The sequence below is a fragment of the Polistes fuscatus genome, unplaced genomic scaffold, assembly GCF_010416935.1.
Source record: "Polistes fuscatus isolate 324 unplaced genomic scaffold, CU_Pfus_HIC Scaffold9, whole genome shotgun sequence".
Taxonomy (NCBI): Eukaryota; Metazoa; Arthropoda; class Insecta; order Hymenoptera; family Vespidae; genus Polistes; species Polistes fuscatus.
Genome location: NW_025113173.1, coordinates 1,125,093 through 1,137,324, shown reverse-complemented (window position 1 = coordinate 1,137,324; position 12,232 = coordinate 1,125,093).

The following is a 12,232-nucleotide window of genomic DNA, read 5'->3' as shown; positions in this document are numbered from 1 at the left end:
TTTTGTTTAACCGTTCGTAGTCCTGTTAAACCGCTTATTCGCCCTACGGTCGAGAAAGTTCGAACAAAAATCGTCAGATTATTTTTCACTGTCTTTTTCGTGTATGATAAACACGTGTGTGTGTGTGTATGTGTATGTATTTATTTGTTTGAGTGTTTTTATCTTCTTTCTTCAAAACTCTATCAGGATCATGATTACGAAATAGAAAAGAGAACAATCTTTTTTACATTTAAATGTATTGAACTTTATGTTTATTTCATTTTTATTATACCGAATTAAATAATCCTTTCTTTTACGAATAATTTTATATGAGCCGTTTATTTTGAAAGTGGCCTAACTCCATTTTTCATTTTTTTCCGGTTACCCACGGTAACATGTACAGCTTCAAATTATCTATCAATAAAGCATTTAAGATTTTTTATATTCCGAGTAAATACGGTAATTCTGGACACATAAGTTTTCAGAGTTAGTTGAATCACTGAACCGTTTATTTTGAAAGTGGCCTAACTCCATTAGGAGTAGAGATTTTGGTGTGGTAGAAATGGCATTACAAAAAAATAATTTACTGTTTGTCCCCCGAGAGTATTACAATATTATCAAAAAGTATCGGAAAGGTAATAACTTTATTGTACATGAAATGAGACAAGAAGATTTTGTATCAACAAAATTATTAGAAGACGCAATTTTTAAAAGGGTCAAGAATTCTAACGGAGAACCAATAAACTGGTTAAAAATATGTTGGATGCGTTTTGTCAAAAATGAATAAGATTTTCTATAAGACATCAATGAATGAGAACGAAAATTTGAAAGTCCTGAATTTAATACCACGTCGGGGTAGACCAAGAAAGTTCGAAAATATTGTACTGACACCACTGTATAAAAATATAAGACAAATTACAACCGCAAAATTCAAGGACATAATTGACTTATTACGATATATACCACCGGAACATCATGATTTCTTTAAATCCCTTTCACATACACAAAATGTAGATGAGTAGAAAATTGTTTTGTAATTTATGTTTGTAAAAAATATTTTGAATTGCATAATTTATGTTTTTAAAGTGTTATAAAGATATGTAAAATAAAATAAGTATTGTTTTTTCGCAATTTGAAGCATCTTAAATTATGTTGAATGGACTTCGGTTCCTTCAAATTTTATAACGAATCTGGTTGTTAATTTTGAAAGTGGCCTAACTCCATTCTTGGTTAGAAAACGCATATTATTCACTTAATAATTGCCATTATTTTAATGGGAACTGTAAATTGAACACCTTTAGATACACTTAAGCAACATAACTCATTGTTATTTTTTACGTATATTTTTAATTTCATTGAAACGCAAACCTTTGAATATCTCAATTTAAGGTTATATGGAGTTAGGCCACTTTCAAAATAAACGGCTCATATATACTATTTAAGTATTGTAAATTGTAATAAATTGTTACAAGAAATTTAACAACAGGTAATTGTACGTTTAACGTTAATTTAATTATATCGTATTGAGATTGAAAATTTGATTCGTAAATCTTCTTCCCTCGTGCATAGTATAATATAATAAAAATAATAATAATAATAATAATAATAAAAGGAGAAGAGTAAAATGTAATTTAATATAAAGAACATCGTTTGATAGTATAAAGTAAATAATACCTTTTTTTTTCTTCCATTACTGTGATATACGTGGAATAAAGAAAACTAAAGAAATTGTGATGTTATGTAAGAATAGTGTGATTTACCTGTCAATACCACTAGCTTCTATAACCTTTCTTGAAATATCTCGTTAAAATGGATTTAAGAAAACGCTGACGTCTTTTATACGATACATTCATTTTAGTTTATTCAGGAAAAGAAATATATATGTATATACGAAAAGCTCGAGATAAAATACTTTTGTTCTGAAGTATCCTTTTCGGAAAAGGATATTTTGAAATGCTGATTTTATGTATTTAAACAAAACGAAAGAGTTTTCTTTCTTTTTCTTCTTCTTTTTATTTTTTTGTCAAAATTTTCAACGAGACAGTAAAAGATTTGTGTTTATGGTTTCTATCAATAATTCAAAAGAAGGTAAATTGTATGAAACAATTGAATCAATAATTATGAAAATGATTTTATAAATAATTTATTTTTGTTTAGGAAATATTGAAAATATTTAATAAATTAATTTTAATGTTGAAATAACAAACATCGTTTATCTAACGTTACATTTTCTATACTATCCTAAAAATAATAATATTCGAATTAATTTAGTTTCAAATAATGTTACACGATATTATTAATATAAAAATGTACTTTATTTTAATATTAAATTACATATATATAGTCACTTATATTAGTAAACTCATTGGTGTACTCTAACAATTACATAAAAAAAATCAATCAATTAAATAAAATAAATCAAATTAAAAACAAAGAAAATCAATTAATAATACATATACGAATAGAAGAAAAATAATGTTTAGATTTGAACGTATCTATCACTGTAAGAAAATAAAAGAAACATTCCTTCCATTAAATGTTTATAATCAAAAAAAGTCAATGTGGAGAACGAGGAAAACAACGTGATGCAAAATCCGACGAAAAGCCAAATGCAAGCAGTTCAAACGACTTAACGTTGATTTCGTTTTGACAATATTCTGTCAGAAATTCGAGAGAAAGAGAAAGAGAGAGAGAGAGTAATCGGAATTTGTGTGTCGTTTGTCGATCATGACAAACGTTGAGTGGATTTCTATGTAACCTCCTTCAAAGAGAGTGAGTGAGAGAGAGAATGAGTTACCCTTCGATCTGTCATTTGGACCAAACCCTTCCTTGCATCACTATCATCTATGTTTATCTCTCTTTCCTTTAGTCACAAATCCCCAAATAGTAGTATGCTTTCATTCAAACCCCCTCAAACCCCCTCAAACCCCCTCAAACCCTCTCACACCCCCTCATTCCACCCCACCCCACCCCACTTACTCCGTGGCCCCTTTTACTCATTCATCAAACACTATAACGTTTATTCCCCTACCACTGTATAGTAACTACTACTCATTCGACTATTGTAACAACTTCGTGATGGTCCTGTTACTAATTCACCACCGAATTCAACACCAATATTGGATTGGTTTGATTCGGTATCCATTATTTGTTGTTCAGCTTTTGATACCATATTTAACTGTATATAATACTATGTACATATGTATATAACTTAGAGAAGTATCGTAGGTGTATAATTAAGTACATTGGATAATGTCAAGATTTACGTGGTGAAATGTTTAAATATAACAAATAGGATGTGTGAAAGATCCAATTAATTGAGGTTTATTGTCATACGTTTGATATTTCGGACATGTAACGAGGTATCTGGATTTTATTCTAACGTGTAACATATAAACATTTATATATTTGGATTATTTAAATTCTATTAATTTAAGTGAAATTTTATAGTTGGAGGTTACATTAAAATGTTTATGAAACATGGGGAGGGGGAAAAAGGGGAGGAAAAGAAAGTGTGATTAAGTTAAAAAGAATGTATTTTATTTATTAAAAATATTATTTTTCTTTTATATGTGTGTGTACGTATAAGTATAATTTTCGAGACATTATATTGCATTGGTTTGATTCGGTATCCATTATCTGTTGTTTAGCTTTTGATACCATATTTAACTGTATATAATACTATGTACATATGTATATAACTTAGAGAAGTATCGTAGGTGTATAATTAAGTATATTGGATAATGTCAAGATTTACGTGGTGAAATGTTTAAATATAACAAATAGGATGTGTGAAAGATCCAATTAATTGAGGTTTATTGTCATACGTTTGATATTTCGGACATGTAACGAGGTATCTGGATTTTATTCTAACGTGTAACATATAAACATTTATATATTTGGATTATTTAAATTTTATTAATTTAAGTGAAATTTCTCATAGTGGATGGTTACATTAAAATGTTTATGAAACATAGGGAGGGGGAAAAGGGGAGAAAGAGAAAGTGTGATTAAGTTAAAAAGAATGTATTTTATTTATTAAAAATATTATTTTCTTTTTATATGTGTGTGTACGTATAAGTATAATTTTCGAGACATTATATAAACAATAAATCAACAAAAGAAATGTGACCGATTTTTATAGATGAAAATGATTCAATTTAACGGTGAATTTCATAGTGATTGATACGTCGAATTAATATTACATGATTTTTAAATAAAATTATATGTTTTCTTCGATTATTTAACAATTATTTGAATAATTTAACGTATTTTACTTAAATTACAGAAAAATTGTACACTCAAAGTCAGTACTGTGCAGAAGTATTAAAATAATTGTATAAAAATTAAGAAAATGCAAAAATCGGAGCGTTATAATCTTTAATTTGATTAATTAGGTGTATTATTCTCGTTATACACATGCGCAACTTTCGGAAAGCGTGTAAATAACATTTAACAAAAGAACATTGACAGAGGTTATTGATTCAGTTCAACGATGGATTTCGAAGGTGACGGTACTCCGATCATATACTTGGTGTTTTTAAACAACAATAAACATTTTCTTTCGATTAATTAACAATTATTTAAATAATTTAACGTATTTTACTTATATTACAGAAAAATTGTACCATTTAAGTCATCGCTTTGTTCGGGATATGTTTTTAATTTGTTAATTTTATTTTTTAATAAGCTTATAATAATTTAATTTATATGCAATTTCATATAATAATAATAATAATAATAATAATAATAATAATAATTATATAGAATTGTTTTATAATTCATTATAAAAAAGTGTATTTCTCTTTTTATTTTATATATATTTTTTTCTATTTTTTTTATTTTTTAATTTTATTTTTGAATAAGCTTATAATAATTTAATTTATATGCAATTTCATATAATAATAATAATAATAATAATAATAATACTGATATAGAATTGTTCCATAATTCATTATAAAAAAATGTATTGCTCTTTTTATTTTATATATATTTTTTTCTATATTTTTAATATTTTAATTTTATTTTTGAATAAGCTTATAATAATTTAATTTATATGCAATTTCATATAATAATAATAATAACAATAATAATAATACTGATATAGAATTGTTCCATAATTCATTATAAAAAAATGCATTTCTCTATTTATTTTATATATATTTTTTTCTATATTTCTGTTATCTTTTAATAATTCTTTTTCCATTGATGAGAGTGAGAGAGACAAGAGCTTGTACATTCGAAAATTTTCTAGTGTCATATCACGACAATAATAATTAACCGACTAGAGTTAATTTGTACGTATCGAACTTTCGAACGAATAATAATTTAATTAGAACGTTGCACGTATAACAAGAATACTTCACAGACGATCATCAATGGTAAAAAAAGGCTCGTCTACTTTTTCAACAAAAAGTAATTTTCAAAACTTAAGAAAACACGATCGATCGATGTTTTCCCCCCTTTTTACCCATTCCTCCCAACTCCCCCTTCGATCAATCAAATAAAACGTTTACCTTATCTCAAAAAACAAAAAAAAAACAAAAGAAACCAAACCTTTCACTTTTCGTGTCGGTCGATACCCTTTTTAAAGAAAAATTTTGTTTGAAAATAAGAAGAAAAAAACAAGAAGAAGAATAAAGAAGAAGAAGAAGTAACAGCAGCAGTAGAAAAATAAAAAGAAAAAGAAGAAGAAGGAAAAGGATTTTCTCGAAGGGTTTTAAGGGTTAAGGGGTAAAGGGAGGAAAGGATTTTCGGTAGGAAGAATTCGTTGTCGATTCATGGGGGAATATGACGTTTCCTGAGTGCCGTGTATACAAACGTAAACGAAGTAGCGTCATGCGTCATGGCATGTTCGCACACTTTATGCATTATTCATAGGCGTCGGCCGAAAGAACCAAACCAACACCAACACCAACACCCACACGTACTCGTCGTAGTGATAGTAGTAATAGTAGTAGTGGTAGTTGTCGTTCACCGACCCCCTACCACTCCCACCACCCCCACTAATCCCCATATTCAAGCCTTAACGTTTCACTCCCCACCCCTCCTCCTACCACCCCATTTTCTATGCACTTACTAGCTGAGGTATATACATTCACAAAGCATATATATATGTATATGTAGTATCTAATACTAGTAAGCTAAGATTCATACGTAAATGTGTTAGTTGTATGCACAAGTGCAACAGAAGTTAGTATGCAGGTGGCAAGTAAGCAAGTAGTATTGCACGTGCATGTGTTGTTGATAATACTGTTGGAGATTTGCAAGTGTAAAATGGGATCATCTTATTATGCGTATGACGATGAAAAATATGTACGGCTTTTGTTTTACATTCTTATCACGCGTGTGTTTTTTATTTTTATTTTATTATATCTCCTGTATTTTATCTTAGGTTTGACAAAAGTTACATTTTGTTGTTAAGAAAATATCAAGGGAAGTGGGGTGGGGTTGGTTATGGGTCATATTTTTTAACGAAATAATGTTTTAAGTGATGTGTTATTAGATGGAAGAATCAATCAATGTGTAATACTTGGTATTAAACATAATATAAATTAATATAATAGAATAAATATAATAAAATAAAATACTGTGTGTAAAATATATATATATATTCGTTTTTTTTTTGCAATTATGATGTACTACATTGGAGAATTATAATTTTGATTTATTTATTATAATATTGATAGATATTTTTAAATAGATTTTATTTACAGATTTATTTATATAATTTATTAATTTATTATTATTAAATAATATTTAATATATATAAATGTTATACATATATATTGAATTAATTTATTATATATATATATTAATATAATAGAATTAAAATATTTATATTTGTCGTGTAATAAAACGACATATTCGATTACAAAGTGTTGTTTAACGATACCACGAAACTTCAAATACCTGTCAAAACATTTAATTTCTACTATTTTTCTTTTTTTTCAGTTTGATAAATTGATTTGAGTGTGTTTTTTTATATATATATAGATATATATATAGTTACCTTGCGATATTTTCGAAAGTTGTTCGAAAAATTCTATCGGATGTTTAAAAAAAAGAAAAAAAGAATTCTATTATTTATCACACATGCCTGTACACGAATATTCTATTTTATTTTCCGACGATTGCAACGACGAGACAACTGTTTTTGACGAATGTCTGCTGATCTCCTCCCCCCCTTCACCCTCCCGAGTCTGTAAAAATTTTTGGAAATTTTTTTCCGACATTTTCTCTCTCTTATTTTCTTTTCTCTCTTTCTCTCTCCCACTCACACATTTCTTTTTGCTTTACAAAACCGTCAATCCCTGCAAGTTCGGAGATAAAAATATTGTTTGAAATTGTACTTCGAAAAGTAAAAGAAAAAAGGAAAAAAAAAATAAAACCGTGGTGTCGGCTGCAAAATGTTTACTGCTTGCTGACCGAGAGCTTTCAAGTACCTCTCGAAACATTTCCAAATTCCACTTGTTCAATTCTTTTTTTTTCTTTTTTTTTAGATTCTTTCAAAGGTATAAAAATGCCAATCATCGTTTTAGTATTTTGTCAACCTGACAAAATCATTCGTGTTATCTATAACATCGATGATAGATAAATAATACAAATATTAGATACACAAGATACAATATCCAATAATAATAATTAATATATATATATAAAAATAATGTAATAATATTATAATTTATAATTAATAATAATTAATAATTATATTTTATTAATATATTAATAATAATAATAATAATAATAAATATATATACATATATACATATATACATATATAAATATATGTTTAAACGTGCAAATGAATATCTGTGTGGTTTAAATGATAATCAAAAAATTTAATTTTTTTCCAACAGGATTAATTTCTAAAAGGTATAGTTGATCGAAATCATTTAATTGTCATCTATATAGATCCTACATATATATGTGTGTATATATATATATGTACTTGTGAAAGAAAAAGCATCGTTGTAATTAATAACGAATTAACATCATAGAAAGCAGTTATGAGAGTGGAACGATGAAAGCTGAAGTTCAGCGGACTAATGGCCCTACATTGTGCCAACCTTTTGCAAAAGTTACAAAAAAAAGAAAGAATACCAAAAGAGAGAGAGAAAGATAGATTGTATTTTCTCTTTTACACAGGGAACGTGTAGAATAAAAATTCTACCTTTCAAAAATTTAAATAATACATACAGAACGTAACCTGATTGCTTATACGATTTCGAAGATTTTTCTTTTTCTTTTTTTTTTTTTATTTCAAATAATAAAAGAAAAAGAAAAAAGGAAGAAAAAAAATCTATAGGAAGAGTTAAGAGTTAAGATAAAAGAAAAGAAGTATGAAATCCCATGGTAAACGAGTAGAGAGCATGCTAAAGGGAAAAATCTCAACTTCTTTTTAGAATATATTTCTTCTTCCTTCACGAAGAAGAAGAAGAAGAAGAAGAAGAAGAAGAAGAAGAGAGTACAAGGATTTGCATATCGGATACGGAACTTGCAAGTAGCAGCAGCACCAGCTGTCCTTGCAAATCCCCCACCTAACCCCTCTGTCTCACTGCTACTTCATTTCTTTCTTTTTTATTTTGTAAAACCCTTGTAACAGCTTTCAACGATCCCCTAACTCTTCCACACTTTTTCTTTTTCTTTTATTTATTTTCTTGTTGTTGTATTGTTTTTTGTTTTTTTTTTATATTTGTTCATTTTTTATCTTAGAACAACGTAACTAATAATTTAGATTAGTTTTTTCTTTTCTTATAATAACTTTTCGTTGTGATCATTTTGTATCTTTTTTTCTTTTTCTTTTCTAAATCATTTTTATATCATATTCGAGAGATGAGTATTTTGATTATATTATTTATATAAAATAATCATTTTTTTTAATTAAATAATCATAGAATTATTCATACGAATATTATATTATATTATTGAATTAATTATATATATTTTATAATTAAATAATACAGCAAAAATTGCACAGATTTATCAGTTAATCTAATAATTAGTTACTAATAATTATTTAATACTAATACCTATATATATATATTACTACTATTACTATATCGATATTTCGACTATATCGATATAATCGATATTTGAATCAAACCGAAAAAATAGTATGAATATTTATATATAATTCCTCCCCCGCGGGGAATCGAACCCGGGTCTCCCGCGTGACAGGCGGGGATACTAACCACTATGCTATCGAGTAACTTAAATAATATGAATAATTAACTCATTTATTTTATATATTAATCTAATAAATGAAATACTTATCTCTTATCGATTAAGAAAAAAAAGTATCCTACTTTCATAGTTCATATTTGTCTGTATATAGTCAAATTGAATATTCAAAGAGTAAATTATATTTCTCAGTTTGTACGATAAAAGTCTCATTTCCTGTAAATTATGAGAAAAAAAAACCTCTCTCTCTCTCTCTCTCTCTCTCACTCTCACTTAACGTTCGAGTCACGTTTGATTCTATTTATGAGGACGAATAACGAGAACACTACTACTACCATTTTACCTTTAACTTACACAATATATACTCTAGTAGTGTCACGATTTAGTCCGGCTTTTGAATATGTTAACTACCGAAACAATTACTCACGAACACGTTTCTTCAGACCTGTTTAAACTTTGATTATAAGTCTTCTTTTATTGTCTGACCTAATTCATTTTATACTACTACTACTACTACTACCAGTTCTACTACTACAATATTACTATTACTCTATTTACTGTAATTTATTTTTATTATAATTGTATCTAATTATATATTCATTTGTAACTTTTGTCAACTGGTAGGATCAATATTTTTTAATCAAGTTAGATTAAAAAAATAATAATTAACGTTTTAAATATTATGTATATTAATAATAGAAAAATAAAGTACTCGAACTAGTGATAAATTAACAAGAAGTATTTAAAAAATATTATAATAAGTGTATTTGAAAAAATATTAATTTTTGTATAAATTTTGTATAATAATAATAATAATTTATAAAAAGTACGACACATGAGATCGAATTTAAACGAGAAATATATTTTCTATATTAATTAATGAAACGAATTAATTAAAAAATTCAAATTTCTGTGCTTAAAATAAATATGATGAATGTTTTAAACAAATATACATACACATACGTATAAAAGAAATCAGACTATGATTTTCGTGGGATCGAATTTCAGGGGAGAAATGTTTTCTTTAGGATAAAAAATTCATTTCCGGGATATTTTAATTACAAGGCCAGCAACGATAAAACGACGGAAATCGCGTACACCACGAGTGAGAATAATAGTCGGATTAATTAGCTAACCGTATAATCACCATAATACGGTGTGATGATGGTGGTGCTGGTGTTGCTAATGAAATTCACGGAATGAGTAGTACCGGCCAAACATTGACGTATTCGTTTCAATTAATTATTTGCTTTGACGAATCGTTTGAATATTTTCCTTCTTTTTCTATTTCCTTCTACTTTTTCTTCTTTGGGGAAAGGGGGGGAGGGGAAAATTGAAATACTCAAAATATTATTTTTCCTATAATTAATTATAACTATATATATATAAAATTATATAATTCTTATATATTTCATTAATAATTATAAATGAAATGAAATTAATATACATTTGTGTATTTTGTATTGCGAGTAATATTTATAACACAAAAAAATTGTACAATACGAATGAAATAATATCTGACGTATGCGTAAATAATATATCACCCTATATGCATATATAATTCAAAGATACTAACACCTAAATTAATTAGCTTATCGTATAATTGTGGTAGTACACTGTTAGTACCGGTCTTGGTTCCGATGTCACGTTTCTGTTCTGTTTTACTCGATAATTGAATTTATTCGTACGTTTCGTTTATACAATAACGAGCACACACGATAAAGTATCATACTAACTGTGAGTTTAAATTGTTTTACGTGTATGAAGGAAGAATTTTAGTATAATAAAATAGAATATTATAGCTATTACAATAATCAGAAGAAATAAATGATATTAACAATACTGTTCTAAAAAATACGTATTAATACAATGCTAATTAGTATGATTTTAATTTCTTTGTTCTTTTATTTATTTTTTATTCGAATTATCAAGTGAATATAATATTGAATGAATATGAAAATAATGTTTATTGTGCAAAATTTTAATAAATTATCACAGAAAAAATAATAGTCGCATAATTTGCGAGATTAAACGAAAAATCCCATATGTTTTAAGATGATTATCAAAATGCATTATTACATCGAATGCATTATCATTTCGAAATGATTTTAACAAATGGTGTTTTCAGTTGAGTTATCTACTTAGGTGAATACGTGGTTAAGTTTTCGAGCAGCCCCCTTCCCCCCCAACCCGTGATCGATTTTCGAAAATTCGCTATTCGTCGAAGGGTTTAGCTAGGACCCTTTTGCTAACAAGGTAGTAACGAACCAACCAGCTTTAAGCGTTACGTTTGATCGATCGATCACTTTGATTACCAGTTTAGGGCTTATCGCTAACCGTTTGTTCGTTCGAGCAAATGTGTGTGTATGTGTAAGTGTGTGTAAGTGTGTGTGTGTGTGTATGCGCGCGCTGACCCTTAGCCAACACCCTTTCCCTTTCTCTCTCTTTCTAAATTAGGATCACTCGGTGGAAGCGTAAATAAGATCAACGAACCCAACGAAACCCACATCGACGTTGACATTATTTATCATCCTAAACCCATCAGTTCTTGATGGGAATTAATATTACGATTATTATTTATAGTAAAACGTATTACTATGATTTTATTATAATATTTATATTAAATATTATTATAAGAGTATATTTTTTTTTGAGTAATATTATTTAAATTTTGATTCATATTGAATAATTTTACCTAATTTTACTGTATAACATGCAACATATTTGTTGTACATATACACATATACATTACTATACAATATTTTGTATAATAATATTTTTATATTATTTTATTTATTAATTATTATTATTTTATATTATTTTATTTTTATAACGAAATATTAATATGCGTGTGTGAAACGTAAATATAATATACATATTTAATTTTAAATATATATAAATATTCAACAAATATCGTATAATATTTTTTTAATAAATTAATTTATTAAATTATTTAATTATAATTATATTAATTCAATACAAGTGTGTTATATATTTATTAATAAATCGAAAATAATTTTAAATTGACTATCATAGAAATTGTTCCATGGTATAATAATTAAATGACAAA